This window comes from Puma concolor, chromosome E3 (assembly GCF_028749965.1).
Source record: "Puma concolor isolate L17-30 chromosome E3, mPumCon1.1.hap2, whole genome shotgun sequence".
Taxonomy (NCBI): domain Eukaryota; kingdom Metazoa; phylum Chordata; class Mammalia; order Carnivora; family Felidae; genus Puma; species Puma concolor.
This window is the reverse complement of record NC_141682.1, coordinates 28,961,037-28,988,612: the sequence shown is the minus strand read 5'-3', so window position 1 is coordinate 28,988,612 and position 27,576 is coordinate 28,961,037. Positions and strand designations below refer to the sequence as shown.

Below are 27,576 nucleotides of genomic sequence, written 5' to 3'. Positions count from 1 at the left end.
TGAAATGAGGCAAATAAAGCTAAATATGGGGTGACAGTGTGTGAGAATCACAGGGAGATCTCAACTAGCCTGGTGACACTGTACTTCCTGAAGTAGAGATCTGAAGGAAGGGTATAAATTAATCATTACATGAAGGGGTTGAGATGGGGCAGGGGGCATTTCAGGTGGCCTCCCCAGCATATCTGAGGCTTTGGAAAATTCATATAACTTAGAGAACATCCACTGTGCTGGAGTGCAAAGAAAGGAAAGTAGGTAAGAATTTTAATCTAGATCATCAGAGCAGTGGGAAACATGGAAAGGCAAGAGGGTATCATTATCACCAGATTTGCATTTGAAAAAGTTCATTCTAGTTGGCAAGTGGAAAATGATTGGAATGGGGTAAAAGTGGATGTCCTGAGTCTGGGCGAGGCCTGACACTGGGGCATTGGGTGGGAGAGCTACTTGGAGGAGATACTTGGGGTAAGCTTGACACTTTTAACTTATTCTTGTACTTTTCAGCCTCTAGGTGTTTGATGACACCATTTTCTTTCTTTCTCTCTTTTTTTTTAAATTTTTTAACGTTTATTTTTGAGAGAGAGAGATAGAGTGGGAGCGGGAGAGGGTCAGAGAGAGAAACGCAGAATCCAAAGCAGGCTCCAGGCTCGGAGCTGTCAGCACAGAGCCCGACCCGGGGCTCAAACTTACAAATCGTGAGATCATGACCTGAGCCGAAGTCAGATGCTTAACCAACTGAGCCACCCAGGCACCTCTACACCATTTTCTTTAACTGGAAATACTCTCCCTGTCTATTTGAAACCCTAGCCATTCTTTCCCTACATCCCAAGCCAAACAAAAATCGAAAAGAAACTTCTTGCTTACCTTAGTGTCATTGCCTTTGAAATTCTGGGATTCTTTGTACCTTTGAAACAAGCTTTTACTTGTGATGTACAATTTATGTACATTGGGTTTATCTTCCTTATAAAAAGGTAAGGTCTTTGACAGCTGAAATCTTATTCATCTTCATTTCCTGCACATTTTTCTAGATGTTTAGTTAAGGACTATTTGGTGACGAGAAACAGAATCTTCTCAGACTAACTTAAAACAAGGGTTTCTTTGAAGGGAGACAAGGGTATAGCAGACATTCTTTCTTGTTACCTGCCCAACATCCATCTTCTGGGAACAACACCCCAGTGTGCCTTTGGGTGGTGTCCCTTTGCTTTCTATCCCTTCGTGCTCATGATTTGGATGGGGCTGATGCCTCTTCACAGTGACTTCTAAGGACGGCCTGATTGGTCAACATGTTCCACTCAGTGGCTTAGCTCCTTGGTGGTTGTGACCTAAACTATTCGATGAGCATCAGTCTCCCAATTTTTCTAAACCTACTGGAAATGAGGGGGCACTTTCTCCATTGTGGTTGCAAAGCCAGAACTTCTGAGAGCATTTGGTGAGCCCATCTGAGAAGGAAGCCAGCCGAGAGGAAGGCAGAAACAGGAGACAAAGAAGGAGAGCCCTGTTGACATTGAACACTTGCAGTCATCTGTCTCTGTACTGGCAGCACTATAAGCCAGTACACCCCCTTGTCTCGGGGACTTGCCACTAAAGGACACTGAGTAAAACAATGGAACGTCATTCAGAATCCAAGGGCAGGGATTTCAGCCATGTCTCCCAGGGACCTGGAATCTAAGAGACCTGGTGTATAGCTCTACCTTAGGGGCATGGCTAGATAGGGGGACACGTGTGTCCCCTCTTTGTGTCTGAGGGTTTATCTGCCCCGTCTTTTTTCTCTCTCTGCATATCAGTGATGCCTTTTTTGAGCCATGCATGTCTCAGAATTGTGTGGCTCTTCAGTGCAGTGCCCATTAGCAGCCACATAGAGTGCCTGAGCCACATTCTCAATCTCTAAAGCTTATCTAGGTTTAGACTTCATATCTATCCTTGGCCCAACCTGTGGTCAGGGGGCACAACCACAGGTTCATTATTCTCTCCGCAGGCTCTGTGGGAGCCCACCAAAAGATTGGGGGTGGGGTACAGCATGCAAAGTGATTAGCGTGCCAGCTACATGATTGACCCCAATGGTAAGTACATATGGAAAGCATTCAGAATTGCACCAGCTTCAACACCAGAGCCTACTGCTTGAAGTATCAAGTGATCCCTCCAGCAAAGGGGAGGGCTGTATCCTGACATTTTATTATGAGTCCCAGATAAACTCCAATTACAGCTTCCTTTTGCCATATCCAAGACCCAAAGTTCCATCTGTCTTTGGAGATGTGCATACCAAACACAGGAACCAAGCTGGATTCCCAAACATGGTGCCTTGACCATTCCATACCTGTATCCCTCATCTGTGGCGGAGGTGTGCAGGCCCCTGTTCAGCAGGGGTGCAGAGACCTTGTCCAATCTCTGGTTAAGAACATTTCCCAGTCTAATGGTCTTATCTGTTTACTTGAAAAGGAAAAAATATTATGGGGCAGTTACAGAATCCCTGATAACAGATTTTCTGAGGAATCCTCCATAATAGTCCTTGGGAGCCCGAAGTCTCTAGAGCAGGCATAGGGTAGGACCTCAATAACTGTAAGCATCTTCTGTCTATACCTTTTAGTCCTAATATTTCATGATCCCACCTAGGTCACTGGGAATGTTGTTGGGATGAGAGCAGGGACAGGATATAATGCCAGTATCATATTCTGTCTTTGCTTTGAGCTGGAGAATTTTGCTTGCCTGCCTTCTCTCCTTCCTTCACAGTCTCTCTGGAGGTCCTGCATGTATGGGCCAAAATTTTCTCTCCCAACCTGCTTCAGAGACTGCCAAAGAATCTGGATGGAGGGGCTGCAGAACCGGGGATGAATTGCCAGTCTCTAAAGTCGATATCTGTTCAGAGGCTACCCTGAAAGTGAATGATTACTGGAGGGGATAGCTTGCTGAAATGGGCTGATGAATTGGGACCCATACAGTCACAATAAAGATTGTGATGCTGTTAGGAGACCAGATTAGATTTTTCTGGACTGCAATAGGCTGCAATCATCTTGTTATGTCAGCTTGTTTATTGTTTTGGGTCCTGACTTATTTTCTCAGTGCAAGGTGCATACAAAATAACTCTGCTGTGAGCACTAAAATTATTTGGGTAGGAGACTTGAATCCCACTAGTGTCCCCCATTAATTAGTAGAATGGGTCATCCTAAGGGGACAGTTACCCTGTATTATTTAGGGATGCCTTATCATGGTAGAAATTTCACACCCGGTAAATTGCTAATGAAAATGTCATTCTCCCGCTGAGTTTACCTGACATACTATTTATCTTGCCACTGCCATTAGAGATAGAATTACTGTCAGATTTACTACAAAAAACAGAATTGATTTTTAATTAGGGTTTCTAGAACTAAAGGTTAAAGATGGTTTAAAGAAGGGAAGCTGTGGTTTTCTCTGTAAGTATCCCAAAGATTGCTTCCTTAGCCTGGTGAGAGGCCAGAGCATCATCTGCACGGATGATGTTTCACGGTTAACCCTTTATACTTCCCATTGGTACAGGAATGTACACAAACTCCTGTCCGTCCCTACCTCCACCCCTTTTGCCAGCCATGGGTGTCAGAGTGTCAAAGTAGAACAGATTGCTTTGGTTTGTGTAACAAGGGTTGCTAAAATTGCAATCTTTCCTTCACAGGCGATTCGGGGAATACTCCGATAACCTCATGCAGGCATTTCATATACAGGCAATTATAGGAAGATAGATTAGAGTGTCCACAAGAATCATAACTTCCCTTTGCCTGATTTATAAGCCTTATCCTTATTTTTTATAATACCATTTATAACATCAACACCATCTAGACAGCTGTCTACGGGAGTTGGCTTCTCCAAACCATATGCTGGTGCCCGGCTGGCATGGGAGAAAAGATCCTGGAGGCAAGGTCCGTGGGAGAGCTGATCTAAGGGAGAGGTTATGATAAGCTCAGGTTCTGGAGTCAGGCCTGGCTGTGTCCCAGCTCTGCCACTCATGAGCTGTGTGATTGTGGGCAAGTGGCTTAACCTCTCTGAGCTGTAGTTTCCTCTTCTGTAAATATGGAGTGACAGTCAGTACTTACTACACTGCAGGATTGTCATCTGCAATAAATGAGCTGAATCTTGTAAATTAATTAGCATTGTACAGGATACATAGTTAGCATTCAGTAAATATTAGCTATCCTGAGAAAAGCAGAATACAGTGATAGAAATCAGACCTAAAACCTTAGGGGCTTTCAGGGGGGGAAATAATTCATTCTCCCAAATATCTGTTCATTTGTATGATGTCAGCAGACACCCACCTCAGATGTAGTCCCAATTATTTTTGCCATGGTGGGAAAAACTCTTTCCACTGCCTTTTCTTCTCTCTTCCCTTCATGTTCTCCAGCTCTTTCCCTGTGGCCAGGCTGAGTGCCGACTTGGCCATCATTAGCCTGTCCTTTCTCACCCTGGTGCTCGTCACATGGAGCCTGGGTCCCTGGTGACCTCTCCCTGTGGTTTCCAGTCTGTGAAGATGAGAATGAGACACTGGAGAAGACAAAGGGCGTCTACTGCCCTCAGCATTATGAGTTAGAAAGCACTGATGCCCTGGGGCAGCAGGAATACTGTGACAACCTCCACACTGCCCTTTGGCTCCTTTCCCATAGGAAGCTACGACTTGCCCCGCCTGACAAGTTCTTTATGCTTTAAACAAAAGAGATTATTGGAAGGAAAGACATGAGTGTCTCAAAGTGGTATTTTGGTACAAAAGGATGTCTTAAAATAGCATCCTTACGCTTCCCATTGGGGCAGGAAGGACCTGAGGAGAGAGAACATTAAGTCTGGAAAAGCCAAAATGATTGCTGGGCATTATCGTCCCCTGATGGGTAAGAGGGCTCTCTTTGAGAAGTGGCCAGGCACTCTGGCTGATGGGCTGCTGGGAGAGGAGGGGACCCCGTGATTAAGTAAAGGGGGGGATGTGCCCTCACAGAGGACAGCACCAGTTAGACCCAGCAGGCTGGAGCTGGTTTAGGCAGTAGGAAGAGAAGAAGGGGGATGGGGTTGTACTGTTAACTCTCACACCTGACCTGAGACCCTAAAAACAGTAACAGGGAGGCCCTAAGTGACTGGTCGATGGCTTCTCTCTGGGACCCCAGCCTCTGCTTCTGCGTGCCCTCTCCCTGTTGTCAGATGCATACATCGAGTCCCCTCTGTGTTTCCTGCCCACCAAAGGACAGGTGACTGGTAAGTTTTAATGGCCAATCTAGAGGTAAGACGGATTTCCTAGGGGATACAGAAGAAGGGAATTACATGGCACATCCCACTGTAAGCAACTTAAAACTCCAAGTAGACATGTCTGTTCACCAGATTCCATCTCTGAGAAAGTCTTTCTCTCTTATTATACACCAGGGATCAGTAAACTTTTTCTTAAATGGCCATGTATAATAAACATTTTAGGCTTTGCAAGCCAAGAGGCAAAATCAAAGGCATCACATAGGCACTTATCTAACCATTTAAAATATAACCATTAAAAACTGTAACAACCATTCCTGGCTCAGGGGCCATAAAAAATAGAGCTGGATTTGGCTTGTGGACTATAGTTTGCTGACCTCTGTCCCACATAATTCTCAAATTTCCACCTCACCATTTTGCACTAATATACCTGAGGCACTTCACATTCTCAGCTCTGCCCCAGCTTGTGTCCAAGCCAAACCCAATCCCCCCTAAAACAGTCAGTCCTCACATAGTTAACAGGAACAGACTTGTTTGAAAATGATCAGGGTTATGGATACTTTTTTTTTTTTTTTTACCCTGTCATATGAGAAAAGATTGGGGACATTGGTCAAAAGGGACCAGCATCTCAGGGTTTCTGCCCATGAGTCAGTGAAATTAGGTCATGTTTCAAAGTGAGGGTAATGCCTCTTGGTCCGCTCTGAGGGGAACAGGTCCAGTGATTTGTGGAGGAGAGCGAGACCCACTATTGCTATATCCGTGTTTATGTCCAGCTCAAACACGAGGTACATCCATCCATGGGGCAAGATAAGACCCCTTAATGCTGGACTTATTTTTCTTCAGAACCCTTCCAATACAAATCAAATCACCCAGCTACCAAACTATAGAGAACTCTGGACGTCTGCAGGTGTAGCAGTCAGCAACAACTCAATCATGTATTCATTCATTTGTTCAACAAACATTTATTAGACACCTGCTGTCTTCAGAGATTAAAAAATAAGCAAGTGCAACCAGTGAATTCTTGTGGAGCTCAAGCCCAGGTGGGGAAAGAGTTGCTGAAATGGACAAATGAGAAGAGTCCATTTAGACCAGAAAAATCCTGTGAATGCAATGACATCTGCCCATACTAACCTGTGAGAGGGTGGGAGTAAATGGGAGGCACCCTCCCAAACTGGGGAGGAAAAGAAAGGCTTCCAAAAAAAGGGATAGTTAGTCCAGGTAGTCCAAAAGGCAGAGATGAGGGATGGTGCCCAGGACAAGGGCAAGCCTGTAAAAGCTTAAGAGAACATAGTATCTCTAAGAAACCAAAGTATTCGGGGTAGAAGGAGTATTTGCACCATATGTGTGTGCATTGGGATGCGGACAGTGCCACAACAGAGTGGCAAAAGATCAGGCTGAAAGAAAAAGAGGAAAGAAGGGAAGAGAAAGAAAACTGAAGGCCCTCTCTGCTTTACTTGGCATTTGTCCTTTCTGCTCAAAGCAATGAGAGCCCACTGAGAGACCTAAACAGAAGAATGCCACTTTTGTGTTATTAGATGTGAAAAATGCACAAGTCTTACTGCCCTGTGGTGGCCCAAGCAAGTCTCATCAGAATGAAGGTCAGATTTCTGAGCGTGCACTTCAAGGACCTTTGCAACTTGACATTTCCAGTCTCTCCTCCCCTCTGCCATGCATCTCCAGTGGTAGAACATTTACTCCTTCCCTCAACATGTCAGTCAGTTTGTGTTGGTTATCTATTGCTGTGGAACAAACAGTTAACAGCTTAAAAAAAAACATTTAAAATATCTCAACTGGTTTCCGAGGTCAGGAATCCAGGAGTGCCTTAGCTCGGTGGGTCTGGCTCAGAGTCTTTCATGAAATGGTAGTTAAGATGTCAGCTGGGGCATCAGTCATCTGAAGGCTTGACTGGGGCTGGAGGAGCTGATTCCAAGATGGCGTACTCCATAGCAGTTGACTAAGATGCCTCAGCTCATTACTGGCTGCAGGCAGGAAGCCTCAGTCCTCACCCTGTAGACTTCTCCACAGGGCTGCTTTTGTGTTCTTGTGACTTCCCCTGAAAAAAACAATTCAAGAGAGAAAACAAAGAAGAGGCCAAAATACCTTCTGTGACCTAATCTTACACATCCCAATTGTATCTACCATATTCTGCTTATTAGAAACAAGTCACTAAGTTCTTCTCATTCTCAAGAAAATAGGAATTATGCTTCAACTCTTTAAAGGAAGAGTATCAGGGCGCCTGGGTGGCTCAGTCGGTTAAGCGTCTGACTTCAGCTCAGGTCATGATCGCTAGATTTGTGAGTTCAAGCCCCACGTCAGGCTCTGTGCTGACAGCTCAGAGCCTGGAGCCTGCTTCAGATTCTGTGTCTCCTCTTATCTCTGCCCCTCCCCTGCTCACACTCTCTCTCTCTCTCTCTTTCTCTCTCTCTCTCTCAAAATAAATAAAGATAAACTTAAAGGGGCGCCTGGGTGGCTCACTTGGTTGAGTGTCCAACTTCGGCTTAGGGTGATGATCTCACAGTTTGTGGGTTCAGGCCCCACGTCAGGCTCTGTGCTGACAGCTCAGAGCCTGGAGCCTGCTTCAGATTCTGTGTCTCCTCTTCTCTCTGCCCCTCCCATGCTCATGCTCTGTCTCTCTCTCTCAATAATAAATAAACATTAAAAAAAAATTTTAAAGGAAGAGTATCAAAGACTTTGTGGGCATATTTCAAGTCCACACATCATTTAATGTTGATGTCCCTTTCCCGAAGCTAGTAGTTTTCAGCTGCAGATAATTTTTGCTCCTCTCCCCCTGGGGGACATTCGTCAACATCTGGAGACGTTTTTGGCTGTCACATGTGGAGGGGAGTGGTCTACTGACTTGCGGTGCTAGAGGCCAAGGATGCTGCTGAACATTGTGCAATGCCCAGGGCAGTCCCTCACAACAAAGAATTACTCAGCCCAAAGTGTCACTAGTGCTGAGGCTGAGAAAACCTGGCCTGAGCTGTTAGCTCTGTGACTTTGGGCAAATTAAGTATTCTCTGTAAGCCTCAGTTTCCTCAGCAATAAGATAGTGAGATGATATAATCCATCTGGTAGAAACATGAGGGAAAGCATGTAAAATACTTGCATAGTCAATCAGAGGAGAGCCTTCTCTGTGCCAGGCCCTGGGCTAGATACAGGGAACTTGGAGGTGAACTAGCCAGGTGTGTGCCTGACTTTGTAGCGTTATGTATTTGGAGCTTTAATCATAACACCAGTATTTTAGTGTGATTTATCACACACTGGTCGTTGTTCTGTTTATCTGTGAGAATCTTGGAGAGAGGAGCGGCTCTCTCTCCCTGTCCAGCCCACCTCAGTGCCTTGCAACATGTTTCACACTGACAATGTACTCCATCATGCTCGTGGGATTGCTTTCCACCCGCTCGCTTCTTGAAATGACTACTTTTTATATGATTTTAAGGTGCCGGAGATCGTAAAACGTACAATCTTTTTATTTTTTTTATTTATTTTTTAAAAAAAATTTTTTAACGTGTATTTATTTTTGAGACAGAGAGAGACAGAGCATGAACGGGGGAGGGTCAGAGAGAGGGAGACACAGAATCGGAAGCAGGCTCCAGGCTCCGAGCTGTCAGCACAGAGCCCGACACGGGGCTTGAACTCACGGACCGCAAGATCATGACCTGAGCTGAAGTCGGCCGCTTAACCAACTGAGCCACCCAGGCGCACCATAATCTTTTTAATAACAGCTTTCAATTTTGTCGGGGGGGTGGGGGTGGGAAACACTATTAACTGTATGTTTCAATTGTGAGGCACACCCTGATTTGAGAAATGTTAAAATTTAAAAAACAAATGTGCCTCACAAAATTGGGGAAATAATGGTGACGTTCTTTGTTTGTGTCCCAGACTACTAATTTTGAGTAAAAGCAGCCTGTGTGCCAGTCCTGCCATTATTCTTCCTACGGAGGTGGTGTTAGCCTTGGCATATTAGTTTTCTCTTGCTGTTGTAACAGATTGCCTTAAGTCATGTGACTTAAACAATGCATATTTATTACTGTACAGTTGTGCAGGTGAGAAGTCCGAGGGAGATTTCACTGGGCCAAAGTCAAGGTGTCTACAGGGCTGTTTTTCTTCTCAAGACTTTGGGGGAGGAGTCTGTTTCCCAGCCCTTCTCCAGCTTCTAGTGTCTACTTGCATTCCGTGGCTCATGGTCCCCATTCTGCATCTGGAAAGCCAGCAATGGAAGATTAAATCCTTCCCTGTCTTCCATAATCACTTCCCCCTCTGCCTCCCTCTTCTACTTTTAAGGATCCTTGTGATTACATTGGGCCCATCTGGAGAATCTGGGCTAATCTCTCTGCCTTAAAGTCAGCAGACTAGCAATTTAATTCTCTCTGCAACCCTGATTCCCCTTGGTCACCTCGCCTTATATATTCACAGATCCCAGAAGATTAAAACCTGGGTATCTTTGGGGGGCATGGTTATTCTGCCTACTATGGTCAGTGATACCAAGAGAATTGCAAAATCCCTTTAGACATGTAAAGTTAGTCCAAACCACATCTCATGACATAGGGAAGTTTGAACATTATGTATAATGTTTATGTATATGTATAATTATACATTATCCAGTTGGATGGGTGAATTACAGCCACTGCTTTTAAATGGTGGGATCCAGACAAATATTGCATATCTGTGCTCCTTGCCCCTGGGTGAGTGAGATTCAATCCCTTTCTACATAAGCAAACGGAACCTATAAACCTCAATTTGGCTACTCCACTGTTCCAACATAACATTGCTCAGTGTCGTGAAACGTGACTCTTCAAAAATCTATTATGTGACAAGCCGGGTAGTTTATGACACAAATATTGTATTTTGCACACTTCATTTGCAGTTAAATTATTGAACATCTGACAGCACAGGCCACATTCCGTTTCTTAGTGCAAATCCATTAGAAGGTATTTTGTCGTTGTTGTTGCTGCTGTTAAATTAGGGCTTTAACATTTCCAGACGTGAAGAGTGAATTTATTTTACAATGATTAAAAATCATTTTGTAATTAGATTTGAATGAATAGGGAGTTATTGGAAAAGCTCAGCCTAGTGTTCAGCTTCTTAAGGAACAATTCCAGGGCACACGCTTGATGGTGTCTGCTGTTGTAGTCATTTGGCAATTACATAAAAGAAGAAATTAAGGCCAAAGGGGAAACAACCAAAGAGAGTGGAGATCTGGGAGGCAAATCTCCAGGAAGAGTTTAATATGGAATCACTTCTTGAGATAGGTCCGTCTTTGGATTTTTAAAATCCTGAACTTCCCTGTGCTGTCAGTGATTAGGCCATTTGTATTGCCCACAGCCGGGGTCGTAACATCAAAGTCTGTTAGGGCTAGGCATTTAAAGCAAATGAAATAAGTGATGCTGGTGCATTATGGTATATTAGGGAGGGGTGGGGACTGTGGAAAATTGCAAAGCACTTGCCTTCTCTAAATGGGTAACTGCTCCTCAGCTCCCACTGATTTTTTTTTAGAAGAGTGTGGGAGACTAGTCTTGCCAAATTTTCCAGCTTTTCACAAGAAACCAGAATTCTTTTTTTCCCAAGTTTTTATTTAAATGTATTTATTTTATTTAAATTTATTAAATTAGTTAACTTACAGAGCAATATTAGTTTCAGGTGTAGAATTTAGTGATTCCTCACTTACATGTCACACCCAGGGCTCATCACAAGTACCCTCCTTATTCCCCATCACTGATTTCACCCATTCCCCCACCGTCTGGTAACCATCAGTTTGTTCTCTGTAGTTAAGAGTCTGTTTCTCGGTTTGTTTTTCTATTTCCCCCCACTATGTTTATTTGTTTTGTTCCTTAAATTACACATATGAGTGAAATCAAATGGTATTTGTCTTCGATTGACTTATTTCACTTAGCATAATACACTCTAGCTCGCTCCATCCACATTTTTGCAAATGGCAACATTACATTCTTTTTTATGGCTGAGTAATATTCCACTGTGTGTACGTATCACATCTTCTTTATCCATTCATAGGTCAATGGACATTTTGGCTCTTTTCATGAAATTTGGCTGTTATTGATAATACTACTATAAACATTAGGGTGCATGTATCCCTTTGAATCAGTATTTTTGTATCCTTTGGGTAAATACCAAGTTTTGTATCCTTTGGGTAAATAGCAAGTAGTTTAATTGCTAGATCATAGGATAGTTCTATTTTTAACTTTCTGAGGAACCACTGCCCCCATACTGTTTTCCACAGTGGCTGCACCAATTTGCATCCCCACCAACAGTGCAAGAGGGTTTCCCGTTGTCTGCATCCTCGTCAACATCTTTTGTTTCCTGTGTTGTTAATTTTAGCCACTCTGACTGGTATGAGGTGTTTTGTTCTGCATTTCCCTGATGATGAGTGATGTTGAGCATCTTTTCATGTGTGTGTTGGCCATCTGTATGTCTTCTTTGGAAAAATGTGTATTCATGTCTTCTGCCCATTTATCAACTGAATTATTTGTTTTTTGGGTGCTGAGTTTGATAAGTTCCTTATAGATTTTGGATGCTAACCCCTTATCATGTATGTCATTTGCAAATATCTTCTCCCATTCCACAGGTTGCCTTTTAGTTTTGTTATTTCCTTCACTGTGCAGAAGTTTTTTATTTTGATGAAGTCCCCAATAGTTTATTTTTGCTTTTGAAGAAACCAGAATTATTGATTTTTATTTAAGATCTTTAGATTGCAAAATACAGACTATTACTACAAAAATAATTTTTTAACTATTCACGTCAAACAAAATGCATGTATAGATCCAGGATAGCCCAGAGAACATTTGATTTAGATTTCTAGGTTCCAACATACTAATAAGCTATATGTAGTAGCTCGTCCAAAACTGCAAACTTTGAAGTGTGCACTGTAGTGCAATGAGGTATCGTTCACAGAATAGACTCTTAAACAGCCTATGAACAGAATTGCCTGTTTCAACCTTAGCTTGTGCATCTTTTAACTGTTAATGGCCTTGGGCAAGTTGCTTAACATCTGTCTTCATTTTGGTTTCTTCTTCAAAGAAAACGTAACTAATATCTATTTCATGAAGTTATTGTGAAGGTTTAAAATTAATTCCTATTTAATTCCAGTAGTGACTGAATGTGGGAAGTGTTTGTGTTGTTTTATTGTTGTTGTTAATAATAAGGAAACTAAAAACTTCGTGTTCAGAGTTTAGGTGACCTTCCTCAAGGTCACATCATGTGACTCTACATTGCCTCCTGTGGGTTGCTCCTGGTGAAGGTGTCAATGACCGTCATAATTGGTTTAAAAGTGGGACAAATCAGTGCGCCTGACTGGCTCAGTTGGAAGAGCGTGCAACTCTTGATCTCAGGGGTTTGAGTTTGAGCTCTATATTGGGTCTAGAGATTACTTAAATAAAAACAACTTTAAAAAAATGAGGGGCGCCTGTGTGGCTCAGTTGGTTAAGCATCTGACTCTTGATTTTGGCTCAGGTTGCGATCTCACTATCTCTCAGGTCACATGAGCCAGCTTGGGATTCAGCATGGAGCCTGCTTGGGATTCTCTTTCTCCTGTCTCTGCCTCTCCCACATATGTGCGGAATTCTCTCTCTCTCAAAATAAATAAACATTTAAAAAAATAAACTTATTTTAAAAAGTGGGAAAACTATAAGCCCATGATTTGGATGCTAAGATGCCCAAAGCCTGTTTCATTAACACTTGATAAATAAACCACATGAATACAAATAAATGCCTTTTCCCCTCATTACTGGAGTTTAGAACAAGATTAGAAACAAAATCATGTCACTTGTAATCCTTCAATGACTCCCTGTAATCCTAAAAGCAAATTGTGATTATTTAGTATGGTTTTGGGGACCCTCCATGATCTGGCCTCTCCCTACCCCGGAACTCCCTGACTTACATTCTTTATTCCAGCTCTGCTGTATTCTCTCTGTGTCCAGGAGGCAGCATATCTTCTTTTGCCTCTAGGAATCGTATTCTTATTACCTTTGCCTGAAACACTGTTAGAAGCCTAGACCTGAGTTAATCACATTCTGTAGCTCAGGAAATATCATCCTATTTGGTCAAGGGATGGCCCTTGTTTTATTTTGTTATTCATTTCTTTCTTTCCCTATATACCTCATTCCCAATATCATTTCCTTCGTTCACGTGTTTGATATATGTTTGTAAACATTGTAAAGTACACAGTCATTTTGATTGTGCGTGTATTTTTAATTAACATAAACAGCGTTATGTTATAAATCTCATCCTGAGGCTTTCCTCACTCAACACTGTTTTAAGGTCTGTCTGTATTTCTTTATGTATATTTAGCTTGTGACTTCCTCATGCTGTATGATTTTCTTTAATCACATTCATTTATCACATTTTAGTTATTAAGTTCTAGCCTAAGGATGGACACCTGGGTTGCCTTCTTGGTGTTAGAAAAAAACTGCAAGGTACAGACTCATCCCTTCATGAATCGATGTGGCAACTCCCCTGGGATGTATACATAGGTGAGACAGATTGATAGGCAACAGGGCAGACACTAACCTAAGTTCACCAAGTCTCGCCAGCTAGCTTTTCCAAATGGTTTTGCCAGTTCACTCTCCCACCAGGAAGAAAGGAGAGTTCCTGGCTCCGTGCTTCCCGACAGTGGCCACCTGTCTAATGTTTTGCCATTCTGATGGGTAGGTGAGCACCTCATTTTAATTTGCATTTCTCTAGTTATTGAAGAGTGGCAGCATCTCTTCCGATATCATAGAGTTACCCAGGTTTCTCCATATCTGAATCATCTGTTCATGAGTTTTTTTGTTTTGTTTGATCTTTCCCTTGGGTTTCCTATCTTTTCTTTGTAATTTACAGGGGCTCCTTGTATATTCTAAATACCTAAACCTTTTTTGGTTCTGGATGTTGTAAATGCCTCTCAGTGTCTCTCATGTTCACCTCCCTCTTCCTGGGCTAGCTGACTCCAACTCATTCTTCAGCATCACCCTAGACATCCCTTCCTGCCTGAGCTTCCTGGATTCTCTGTTATCTGTCTCATGTACACGCCCACAGCCCCCTGCTTCCCCTGTCATATTGCTCATCAATCTGTCAAAATCACCTGTTGGAGTCCCGGCTTCCCCAAAGTGATTTTGAGCTCCCTGAGGCTATAGATCACTTCTTGTTCATTGTGACATCTTCAGTTCCTGTATCAGGGCTTAGACTGAAGGGCCAGGACAAACATTTGTCGGATCAGTGAGAAGTAAACTCATCTATTAAATACTTCCTGTGCATCAGATTTGATATATGAGAATTATAGGCAGTGCTCCATTAAACTACCCCAGTGACCCTGCAGTGGAGGATTTGTTGTCCCCATCTTACAGATGAGGAAACAGAGGTGACGTACAGTCTGTGTTGTCGGGGAGATGGGTAACTACGAGCATTAGCTATTTTCAGCACTGATTGTATTTTTACGACCCTGTAGCTCAAGCTGCCAAATTAGGGTTTTAGAAGGTCTTGCCCAAAGCATAATCATTTATTTGCCCTCAATTATTTTTCTTATTTTATTTTTTTTGCTTAACATGGCTACAAGAATCCCAGGTGGTCTGCCCCTCTCTCCAGCGTCAGTTCTCCCACTGTCACTGCCACCTCTTTCTCCCTAAGTCCCAGGAACACCTGATGCCCTTCTAGTTCCTCAGATGCTATTTCTTCTCTTCAGAGCAGCACTTCTCAACCCTCAATGCAAATACAAATCAACTGGGGATCTTGTTAAAAAGTTCGGATTCTTGTTTTGCTAGATCCCAGGTGGGGCTTGAGACTTTGCATTTCCAGCAAGGTCCCAGGTGATGCTGATACTCTAAGACCATACTCTGAGTGGCTAGAATTTAGAACACTCTTTACTCTATCCTACCTCCCAACTGTTCATGCTTTGGAGCTCAGCTTAAATTCCACTGCCTCAGGGAATCTGTCCCTAGTCAGACTAGACCAAGAAATATATCCTCACTGCACTCTGCCCTTGTTTTCTGAAGCTCTTACCACCATTGTATTAATGAGCCACCAGATGAATCATTAAGTGTCTGTCTCCCTAACTCATATACAAGCTTCACAAGAGAGGGAACATCAGCAGTCTTTGTGTCTGAGCGAAACTTGCCAGTAATGGGATCTCAACAAATATGCGTGGATTAAAAGGACTGGAGATGAATGCCCTAACATTTGATTCAGAGACCCCATGATGGTGGGTTTTTCACCTCCTTTGGGCTACAGATCCCTCTGAGAATTTGGAGAACTCTGTCCCCAGAAAAAAAACCAAAAAAGCCTCTCCCAGAAAATTGGAGCATATCAATAAGATTTTCCCCAACCATTGCCCTCCTTTTCAGAAGGTGAAGAACGACGACCCTGTGTAAATATAATTGGGGCGCATCTCTTCTGGGCTCCAGCTGCCCCTTAGATCTTCCTTCCCTCCCTTTTATTTCAGTTGGTCTAATACGGAAGAGCACCATGGGGACTCCTACCATCAACACAGCATTTTTACTTTTTTTTTTAAGTTCATTTATTTATTTTGAGAGAGAGTGCGTGTGAGCGGGGGAGGGGCAGAGACGGAGGGAGTGAGAGATAATCCCAAGCAGACTCCACACTGTCAGTGCAGAGCCTAGCTGGGGATCAAAAGAACCGAACCGTGAGATCACAACCTGAGCCAAAATCCAGTCGGATGTTTAACCCACTGAGCCACCCAGACGCCCCCGCAGCATCTTCACATCTAAATTCACTGCACAGGCAGTGGTGGAGAGCGCGTGAATGTGGCCCCAGCAAGGCAGTGGTGTGTGTGCTCCTGGGGGAAGGACTAAGTCTTGCCAGATCCACACGTGAATTAGCCCAAATTAACTGAGACTTGACGTGAGCTAGAAATCACTTTACCTGGAAACAGGCTGGTCTTTCACTTGGGCTTTGGCAAATGAACCTGATTCTAGAACATCTTAGAGACCTGCTTCTCTCATCATTTCTGTGCCTCTGCATCTCCTGGAGACAAATGCCTCGCTCAGGGGACTAGAATGGATTTCAGGGATGGAGGCACCTGCTTTCACAGGCAGCTTACCAGAGTCTGAGACCTGTGGGCGAGAGAGTTAACTTCCTTGCACCTCAGCCTCCACATCTGTAAAATGGGTCCCGTCACAGTATCCCCTGAAGTCCTAGGACATATTTTCAGTGCTGAAACAGTGTCTGCCATTGATACTGCTCTTGCTTTTAAACAGAAGCTTCCTCACTGTGTCCCACTGTCCCTCCTATAATAGAGCCAGCTTACAGGGACTTGCTTTGCCCTTTTAGGCTGATTATCTAATTTTTTTTGCTCAATTCTCTCCTCCCCGACTTCTGGGGATGTAGTACATTATAATCTGTTATTGGCACTGCTATTTATTTGCAGCCAGGGACATTTTATTCTTTTCCAACTTGTACAAACCTGGGCTTGGCTTCCATCCACAGCCAGACCTAGAAATTATAATGCATTACCAGGTAGGTATTCATTTCCTGGTATTATTCTAAAAGACTTCTGGGGCTCAAGAGATTCTGAGCAGTGAATTTGAGGAAGACACCCTGTAGGTTGCAGTAAAAGCCTGTGCAGGTACTATTTAAGGTGGTCTTTTTTTAAGTCTTTAATATTCGTTCAGAGGTTCAATTATTTACCATGCTAGCTTCAGGTAGAGAGTAATTTGAATATCACTGTTGGTAAGAAACGGGCGGAGGGGAAGGTAGCAGTTTGCAAATCACACAAGTCAGTCTTGGCTTTGGTGACTACCACCAAGATGCAGAAATGTAGGCTTTCTACACTCTATTCCATGTTATAGTTTACTGATTTTTAAAATAAAATTATACAGGTAATATATTGCTGTCTGTAGGGGTGATATTTAGAATATACAACTTTGTGAGACAAGTGATCTAAGCTTAGGCTGAAGCAAGGATCTGGGGACCCCTGTTGACCCCCTGGGCAACCAAAGCGTTAACTCTGTACCTGCTGGGTCATGGGGAGGCCTGGAGGGCGGGGTAGGCTCCAGGAAAGGGCCTAGGATGGTTAGGATAGTAGGGGACATACTTTACCAACTGGTACAATAATATTTTAGTATTTTAACAGCTGCTGTAGCCATGAGCTTGCCTAACTGCTGAATATCAGCCATATTAGTTGTAACATTTCAGTGGTAAGAATATAATGATGAAATGCCCATCTCCCCCTTCACGTCCCACCTCTCCTTCCTCTGTTACATGCCCCTCTCCCCTGCAGGTTGTTTTCTCATTCAAACGCTAGGAACATCTACATCTATGGGCAGTTTTTTGTTCTGTTTTGTTTTGTTTCATTTTGTTTCGTTTTATTTTACTTGTGTCACCCAGAGTGGAATCCCACATTATGAATTGTAATAGCCAACAGTTGTTAATGCTTGTTAGTTACCAGGCACGGTCTAAGCAGTTTACATAATGAACTCTTCTAATCTCCCCACTGGTTTTCCCAGCCGACAGATGAGGAAACTGACACAGTGAAGTTAGTTACCTTTCAAGCCCATAAATGCTGAATCAAACCCAAGTGGCCTGGCTCCAAACCCCTGCCTTCAGTATCATGAACTAAGCTAGATCAATCTGTTACCTGCACTTTCTGTTAAATATCTGATTCATCCCTTTAAATGACTACCTCATATTATCTAGCAAGGTTTACAATATTTCATTAACCCTTTTTCCTTCTGTAGACATTCAGAATGTTCCCCATTTCCCCCCTCCCTGTCTCTCCCTGCCCCCCCCAACTCTGCCCCATCTCCTTTTTGCATTTTTCTTTTCTTTTCCTTGTAGGGGGACACTACAAATAGTGCTATAATGTGGTTATGTGTCCTTGTACAGATAAGTCTCTGTACAGCTTTTGTTTCTGGAATATGTACTTCAGAAAAAGGGAATTGCTGGCCCTAATGATAAGGATATTTTGAATCTTAATAAATAGTGCTAGAATTACATTGTAGAAAAGTGTATGCGGTTCCAGCCAGCCTCACATGCCTTTCCCATTTCTCCAGACCCTTCCCAGCACCAGAGGCTGTCTGTCTTTCTAATGTTTTGCCAGAGATGGAGGAAGAATGTTGTCACACGATTGTCAAAATTTACATTTTCCTTACTGTCAGTGAAGTTGAGCAGTGTTTATATGTTTAATGGCCTCCTGCTCAAAAATTACCTGTTCCTCTTTGTGTGTTTTGCCCAGTTTTAAACTCATTTATCCTCATTCTTATCCGTTCACTAATAGGAATACTAACCCTTTGTCAGTCGTGTGTAAAGGTTCGATCCCAGTTATCATTGCCTTTTGTTTATATGTGGTCTTTGGTTGAACAGGTTTAAAAAACAATATTTTCAATAATCAGCTTCTCAATCATTGACTTTGTAGCTTCTGGACTTCCTGTCTAGCTTAGGAAGGTCTCCCCCATTCTGAGTTATACATACAGTGTCTCTCCTTATTTCTTTTTCACATTTACGTATTCAGTCTATCCAGAATTGACTTCTATATCTGATTTGATGTGTGAGTCTGTATTTTCTCCAGACGGAGAGCCAAATATACAGTTCTGTTGGTTAAATGAAATGCAGCCTTCCCCGTGTCTCAAGATGCTACAGCCAGGAGTGAGTACAGAATCCCAGAGCTGGAACCTCAGAAAGGCAGAGCCCGGCCATGACTCCTAAGCCCTCCCTCCTCTGATTGGCCACATGTTTGGCAAGATCTGGCCCAGGGTCTCCTTGGAAAATGCCTTCCCCAACCATCTGCTCTCTAAAGAAAGTAGGTGATGTCTAGGGAACTAATGGAAAGGAGGCCACTGAGTCTAGACCAAAGGGTGCCCCACCTCCACATCACCCCCAAATGCACAGAATTTGGTCTGGTTCAGGAAGGCTCAAGCCCAGCAGGCACTCGTAAGGAGAGCATCTGTGAAATCAGATCGTATTCTGGACTCCACAGGAACCTGGTGGGAAGGGCACCAGCACCCTGAAAGAGTTTGCATTATGCAGTCAGTTCCTGCCTGCTCTTTGAAATATGCACTGACAGCTACAAACCTGTGTGCAGGTGAGCAGACAGTGTCTCTCTGCTTTACCTGGGAGCCTGTATAAGCAAGAACGTGGGGCAGGTTTCAGCACGCACATATCTGTAAAAGTTTAGCCAAAGGCTAGAGGCAACTGACCTTTGCCAACCCAACTAGAAAGCTGGGAAACTGGTTTGGCCCCTTTTTCTTTTCTTTTTTGTTATTTTTCTTGTCTCCTCTGCTTCCCTTCCTTCCTCTCTTCCTCCCTCCCTCCCTTTCTATCTCTCATCCTCTCATCTTTTTTGGGAAGATGAGATCCCGGTGATCCCTAGAGAGCTCATCTCCAAGGCAGAGAACCTCAGCAGCCCGGCTCTGTGTTTGATCAACACATGAAGTGCCTGCAAATACTCTTGCTTCTCATTTAAATTTGTATTGATCTCCCAAATGCCAAACAGGCAACCAAAATAAATTACCTAAATAGAGTTAATCAGGAAGGAGCCAGTGCACAAAGAAGAATCTGGTGTTGGTACCACAGATTTTGCTGATGTGGAAAAGCTGCTGCAATGAAATATGTATGCTTTGGACAGAAGAAAATAAACAAAAGTCAGTCCCTGAGAAGTCAGAATTACTGAGAAATGAACCAGGGTCGCCTTGTGCAGAATTGCTCTGTGGATGCCAAGACCTGGGGGTGGGAATACATGGGTCATTAAGGGCTGCCTCCTTCTTGGGAACAGGCCTCAGAAATCCTTTATGGTTAAGGGGAGATCTGCTTATAACAGGTATATGGTTTTGTGTGTGTGTGTGTGTGTGTGTTTTTCCAGATCAAGCAATTTCAAGCTAAACAATGCATGGCATTAGAAAAAAAAAAAAAACAGTGGGAGAGCCCAGGTGATAGTTATCTTTTCAGTTTGTGTCTTAGAGCAGATAGCTCTAGCTTTTGTCTAATTGTTTTCCTGAATGTGATGGAAGGGAATCATCCCAAGAGAGGGGCGCATGTAATGGAGGCTTTGCTGGTCAGCTTTTGTTCCCCTTTTCGAAGGGGCTGGTTCAGAGGTGGATCCAGTAAGAGTCAACGTGAGTGTTTTGTTTTGCCAACACCATTTGGGTTTGTTGGCTTATTTGAGCCATTTAGTTGCCAACATCTAAACAATTGGTATATTTGATGTAAAATCATGGCTTCTCTTTTAAGAGATCCACTGATTGGTTAACTCTGGGCTGATATCCCCACCAGGCAATAGTCTGCTGGTGATGCACAGCAGCCGTCCTCTTCAGATGGGCGAGGGCTTCCAGTTTGCCAAATTCCATACCCGGGCCATATTTACTTGAGTTTCTGACCTGGTCAAAGATAGCAGTTCTATCTAATTTCATTTCACAGCAAGTGTCAAGAATGATGGAGACCTCTGGGGTCCTGAGAAGGGAAGTAACTAGACTAAGGGCACACAGCAAGTTGATACCATAAATGAGAATGGAACCCAGGATATTCTTACATTAACTATCCCAGAGCAGACAGTACTCTTTACATTTCCTGCTAGGGAAGAAAGAGCTGGTTCCCCGAGGAGGCCTCCGAAGGTAATATTCTGTGATGCGATCCGCTAAAAGTGGTAATGGTGGGAATTTCAGATCCAGTGGGGTGGTGGATATTTTTAGGCAATGGGACTTAGTGTTCCTCTCTCTAGATGCTTTTCACAGGTAAGTGCCAACAACTCCTCTTATGACCAGGGTTGAAGTCTGGGCAAATAAAACTCTTCTTTACCTGACTATTTAAAAAAAAAAAAAAAAAAAGCTATGAGCCTAGTTGGGGTTCTCTTTCTCCCTCTCTCTCTGCCCCTCCTCCAATTATGGTCACTCTCTCACTCTCTTTTTCTGTCTCTCTCTCAAAATAAGTAAATACACTTAAAAAAAAAGAGCTCTGACAACATCACTCATTCTTTCTGACATGGGTGTGTTCATAAGCTTACAGATGGAAGAAAATTCTGTCTTTATTCATTTGTCCATTCAACTGCTTGTATGTGTTTTTCCACCCCACATTTACTGAGTATTCACTACGTGCCACGTTCTGTGCTAAACTTACGAAGACACAAAGATTGGTCCCTGAAGCTCTCAGTCCAGCTACAGACTGTAATGCACACACAAAGGAGGACTGACTTCACTGAGAAGGTGTCATGTTACCAACCTTTCCAGGACAAGGAAGAGGTTATTTTGGGTAGGAATCAAGAATTAGTAGCTGTCAACTGCCCTAAGAGCCCAGACCCACTTGGGTTGGCCCCAACATTTAAAAAAGTAAATTAAAAAGAATGTGTTTACCACATTTAAAAATTGGAAGATTTCAAATAAAAATCCAGATTTCCAACTTCTCTTTAAAAGTAGTGGATCTAGGGGTGCCTGGATGGCTCAGTCGGTTGAGCGTCCGACTTCGCCTCAGGTCATGATCTCACAGTCCATGAGTTCAAGCCCCCTTTCGGGCTCTGTGCTGACAGCTCGGAGCCTGGAGCATGCTTCGGATCCTGTGTCTCCCTCTCTCTCTGCCCCTTCCCCACTCATGCTCTGTCTCTGTCTCTCAAAAATGAATAAATGTTAAAAAAAAATTTTTTTAAATAAAAGTAGTGGATCTCAGGGTGCCTGGATGGCTTAGTGGGTTGAGTTGACCCTTGATTTCAGCTCAGGTCATGATCTCAAGGTTCATGAGATCAAACCCCATGTCAAAGTCTGTGCTGACAGTGTGGAGACTGCTTGGGATTCTCTCTCTCCCTCTCCGCCCCTCCCCCCAATAAAAAAAGAAAAATAATGGATCTGGGTTCACATCCTCTTGTGGCGATGTTGCTGAGTGGTGGCTGCTCTTTTTGGAGGGGGCATGCACTCCAGCCCACTATTTCCTATTACATCATTTTTGGCCCCCATCATAAAGTTACATAACTTGGCTGTTCTCTCTAGGGATTTGCATTGGTATTCTCTGATTTAGCATCTCAAAGAACATACAGTGGTCACAGGGAAGAGGTGGGAAAAATGTGTAGGCAGAGGCCCAGAGGTGGGGAACATGTAATGTATTCAGGGAACTGCATGTAGTTTCATGTGGCAGGCAGATGATTGCATGGGACAAAGCATAGGTAGAAATGAAGCAGAAGTGGGCAAAGGACAGATTGCCCATGGAAGGCCCTGTGGGTCATGCAAAAGACTTTGTACTGAGTCCTCTACTCAATGGGAAATCCTTGGATTCTTGGCACGGGAGTGTTATGATGCTATTTGTTCTCAAAAGACCGCTGTGCAACCATGGAATGAATGTAACTGGCTAAGGTGATGAAAGGGGTTGGGAGACCTTTTCGGCAGCAATTGTACCTATCCAGGACGGAGATGAGGGATCCAGTAATCTTTAATATATGCCCAGCATGTGTTCATGATAGAGAGATGAATAAGAAAGTCTCCAGGGTCACTTGTTCCTTTTACCAACCAAGAGTCACCATGGTGGCCCTCCAGGCTTCCTGTGGCCAGAGTTCAGCACATGTTCACAGACAGGGCACAACTGAGTACTTCCTTGTCTGTAAAATGCTTTTTGGCAAAGTACATAGGAATTTAGACTTTCTTAGTAGTAATTACACTATAATGCCCCAGGTGCCCCTAGGGTGTACTCAGGGAATTAATGGGCCTACCAGTCTCATTTACTTCTTAGGGTCCCAGGGTCTCCTTCCACAAATGAGCATTCTCAGTGCACTGAATGAGACCCTGGAGGACCAGAAGAATGATTGCTTCTCTCCAAGGTGAGCCAGAGGTGAATATCAGCCCCTGGAGGATGCCTCTGGCCCACTGATTGGGAAATACTGCAGTGACCGAGGCAGAAGGCGCTCCAAATGCAAAGAACATTATTCCAAGCAAACGAGGGAGCTCAGCAATTATTTCCACTCAAAAGTTGGTAATGAATAGGCATGTTATTTATTCATTCATTATATGTAGGCAAACAAGCAACCAAAGAGGAAGCCGTCTGGCCATTCTTTTCATGAATCTGTCCCATTTCTGAGTGAAATGTAGGCCATGCAGATGAAATGCTGAACTCTGGAAATATATTACCCACTCAGGAAGCCATCTTTCCAGCCTTAATTAAAGAAAATCAACAACTTCCATTTGTAGTGGATGATGATGGGAATCAAAGAACTGAAATGCAGACTTGCCAGGCAAGCTGAGTTGGGCTTGGCTGGGCTTGCAGAAGCCTGGGAGCCTCATGAGTTCACTGGAATGATTGTGCCTTGGGTGTCCAAGAAGGCTATAGCATCACCAGTAGCCAAGATACTGCAGAGAATTGATGTTGTTACAGGACACCAAATCTTTTTTGTTGAAGCTTTGGTTCATTCATTCATTCATTCATTCCCTCAAGTTTTTAAAAAGCTTATTTATTTTGAGAGAGAGAGAGAGAGAGAGAGAGAGAACATGAGTGGGATAAGGGCAGAAAGAGAGAGTGAGAGAGATTGCCAAGCAGTCTCTACACTGTTAGTACAGAACCCACCACGAACTGTGAGACCACGATCTGAGCCAAGATCCAGTCAGATGCTTAACGGACTGGCTACCCAGGCACCCCTCACTCCCTCAGGTTTTATTAGTCCATATGCTCATTCATTCATCTACTCAGTGAGCCCTTATTGAATACCTACTATGTATTAGGTATTGCACCATGAATATAAAATGCTAAGCAAAAAATAGACATTGTCTCAATTCTGTTATTCTTAAATTTTAGTAGAGATGATGTTTACTAAGTGAATAATCACATAAATATATAATGACAAACTGTTAAAGAACTCAGAGTGAAAACTACAAGGTACTCTGCAAACTTGTACCCAGAAGCTTTAACTGGTGTGGGGGAATCAAGGATAGATACCCTGGGGCATTGACCCTTGGGCTGCAATCCTAAAGAGGTCGGGGTGTAACCAGTTGAGGACAAAGAAGAGGACATAGAACAATCCAGGTAGGGAGAACAGTATGTGCTCATGTGCCAGTATCCAGAAATGGAAGGGAGCATCATCACCAGAGAAAATGCCCCTTGGTTTTGGTTTTGCCTCACCTCTGTATACCAAATAATGGGACTCTATTTAGGTGATTCAATTAGGGACTGTTGATGGATGAAAACTGTCATGATAGCATAAGGCTTGGTTTGAGTGTGTGGGTTTAGATGCCAAAGAGACTGTTGGGAACCCTGATTTCACTCTATTAACCTCGTAAAAGGAGGACTGAGCTTGCCTTGTTGCAGTAGGAACATGACCTCTGGACCTCCTCTCATGTGGGTTGCCTACACCTTGGCTGAAGCCAGTGTTCTAGAGACCTCTCAGGTCTCACGAAAAGCTCCCACCGTCCTCCTCTCTCTGAGTCTGCCAAACACTAGTGCATGGGCTCTGGAGACTCATCATGCAACTAAAACCTGGACCCTCTGCTTGTAAGCTCTGTAACCTTGGGCAAGTCACTTAATCTCAATGTGTCTTAGTTTCCTTGTCTAACAGTTGGGTGCAATAGTAGTGTCTGCCTTAGCATTGGGTGCTGTTGTGAAGAGGGGCTATATGGAAGCACAGAGCAGACACAAATACTGATGATATTATTATTATTATTATTATTACTTAGAGAAATACCTTCATACCCATTTCAGACCCAAGGGCAAGAAGGAAGCTTATGCTGAACATCAAAAAGGATGGATGGATGGATGTGTGTGTGTGTGTGTGTGTGTGTGTGTGTGTGTGTGTGTGTTCCATGTTGTTAGGCACAACTGGGAGGTAAACATTCCTGAGACAGGTGTAAAATGTGTGTGCCTCAAGTGATTGTCCTTGGCCATGTCTAATGCAGGGGCCCTTGGGGAACTGCAAAGTCAGGGTGGCTGGAGTCCACAAGACTTGGAGTATTTTAGTAGGATTCTGCTGATGGCATCTACATTGCAGCTTGTGACTGCATCTGCCATGAACACATACTCCTGAAAGATGGCGCTATTCCCGAACGCTGTCTCTTCCATGGCCCTACCCACTTGGTTCTGCACTGAGTTACTTCTCCCAAGCTGTTCTTTCTGCTCTGAAAGCTCTTTCTCCTGCTTCCTTTCTTATTCACAACCATCAGGCAACCCCATTCATCTTCCAAGACTGGCTTATGCACCTGCCCCTCCAAAGTATCTCTTGGACTCAACTTCCATACTCTGTCCTCAAAAAGCCAGACATTTTCTTCTTTATTCCTGACTGAAATGTATATATAACTGTCTTGGCATCTGTGATGCTATAGAGTCTTCTTAAATTTGTAAGTCTGTCTCCCAGTGTAGACTCTAGGAACATCCCTATAAGACAGAGCCCTCTTATGTCTCCTTTATGCCCGGGATCTAGCACAATACTTTGCATGCACTTGGTACTTAATAAATGTTGGTTGCATTACTGAACCACTGAAAGGACACGTGAAAATCTATTTTATCATCCCTCGAGTAAGAAAGAAATCAATTAAACTGCTATAAATGAGTGTTTGAGAATGGGGGCTTATTCTCTTTTCAAAGCTCATTCGTGGAATGCTACTCAACAGTTAAAACGGATGGCTCTGATACGTGTAACAGCTTGGATGGATCTCAAGAGAATTATGCTGAGTCAAAAGAAATGTTACATACTGTATGATTCCAAGTATAGAGCACTCTTGAAATGAAACAATAGGGATGGAGACCCGATCACTGGTGCAGAGAGGAGCAGGAGGGAGCAGTGGATATAAAAGGTAGCAGGAGAGGTTCTTCTGATAAGACTGTCTGTTTCCTGACTGGTGGTGGTCACTGGGTCTACTCAGGTGGGAAACACACACACACACAAATGCATGCACATGAAACCAGTGACATCTGACAAAGGGTGGTGGGTTGTATTAATGTCAGTTTCCTAGTTGTGGTATTGCCCTATCGTTATGCAAGATGTTATGATTGGAGAAAACTGAGTGAAGGGCATATGGGATCTCTTTGTGTCTTTCTTATCCCTGCATGTGAATCTTTCACTATCTCAAAATAAAAAGGAACACACATACACACCTACACACACATTTACACAGTGAGATCCCACTATACATCCACCTGAATGGCTAAAATTAAAAAGGCTGGCCACATCTAGCGTCGGCAGAGATACGGAGCAACCAGGACTCATGCATGCTATTGCTGGGAGTGTTGATTGGTACAGACACTTTGAAAAAAAAGGTTAACAGCTTCTTCCAAGGCTGAAAACATACACACCTTACTATCCAGCATTTCCATTCTGACAACAGAAAAACACAAGTATGAGATGATCTGAAGCAGCACATTTCATGGTAACTCTACACTGGAAGCTGTCAAATGACCACCAACAGTATGATGGATGAATCATTTGTGACATATATCCGTTGTCTCAGTCCATTTGGGCTCTTAGAACAAATTACCATAAATTGGGCGATTTAAACAAAAGGCATTTCTCTCCCACAGTTCCGGAGGCTGAGAAGTACAAGATCAAGGTGTCAGTAGATTTAGTGTCTAGTAAGGGCCCTCTGCTTGGTTTACAGATGGCTGTCTTCTTATGTTTTCACATGGCCTTTCCTTGTGCAAGCATGAAAGGGGGGGGGGGGAGAGAAATCTCCTGTCTCTTCCTCTTTTTATAAGACCTTAATCCCCTCTTGAAGGCCCCGCCCTCATTACCTACTATAACTGTAATTACTTCTCCCAAGTCCTACTGCCAATAGGGATTAGAGCTTCAGCATATGGAGGGGAGAGGGATAGTCCACAGACATTCAGAGCACAGCACGTATGATAGGATAGTATATAGCAATTAGAACAAACAGCTTTCAGCTACATGCATCAGTGTCAATGGATTTCAAAACTGTAACAATGTACAAAAGAAGACAGTCACAAAAAAGACATGCTCTATGATCCCATTGATACGAAGTTCAAAGAAGGCAAAATTAGTCTGTGCTGTTGGAGTCACTAGGGTGGTTATACGTGAGGGGTAACAACTGGAGAGTGACAGGAGGGAGCATGCTGGGGTTATAGTATTGTCCTTTTTTTTTTTTTTTTTAATCTGGGTCCTAGTTATAACAGTGAATTTAAAAATTTGTCTGATTGTACCCTCACGATGTGTGTTCCTTTGGGTGTGTGCATTATTATACTAGAAAAATAAATTTTTAAAGGACAAAAGTGTTGATTCATTCTGTTCCATAGTCACTATAGATGCAGAAGCCCTATTCTGAGGATTCAAGTCTCTGGAGAGGCCATTTATTTTCCTTTTCTTTATTTTTCTCTTGTAAAGAGTTCTAAGTTTCAGATAAGATCAGGGGAAACTTTTCTGTTGGTGGTGGCTGTGATTTTAATTAGTTATCGAACTAAAAGAACTTGCATAAGAGAGCTCTTTACAGCAGAGCATCAGAGAGGTTTGAGATATATATATATATATATATATATGTATATATA

General features: G+C 43.2%; 2 long non-coding RNA genes across 3 annotated transcripts in view; one reads left to right on the top strand and one right to left on the bottom strand.

The window, feature by feature from the left end:
* The window catches only part of LOC147573092 (uncharacterized), a 668,158-nt gene that overhangs the window by 528,873 nt on the left and 111,709 nt on the right, over positions 1–27,576 (top strand). The gene's annotated exons all lie outside the window — the stretch shown is intronic.
* Positions 1,071–4,469, bottom strand: LOC147573093 (uncharacterized). The gene is made up of 3 exons (XR_015245457.1): positions 4,275–4,469; positions 2,309–2,421; positions 1,071–1,433 (listed from the first exon to the last, which is right to left on the bottom strand). It is a non-coding gene; the product is annotated as an uncharacterized LOC147573093 (long non-coding RNA).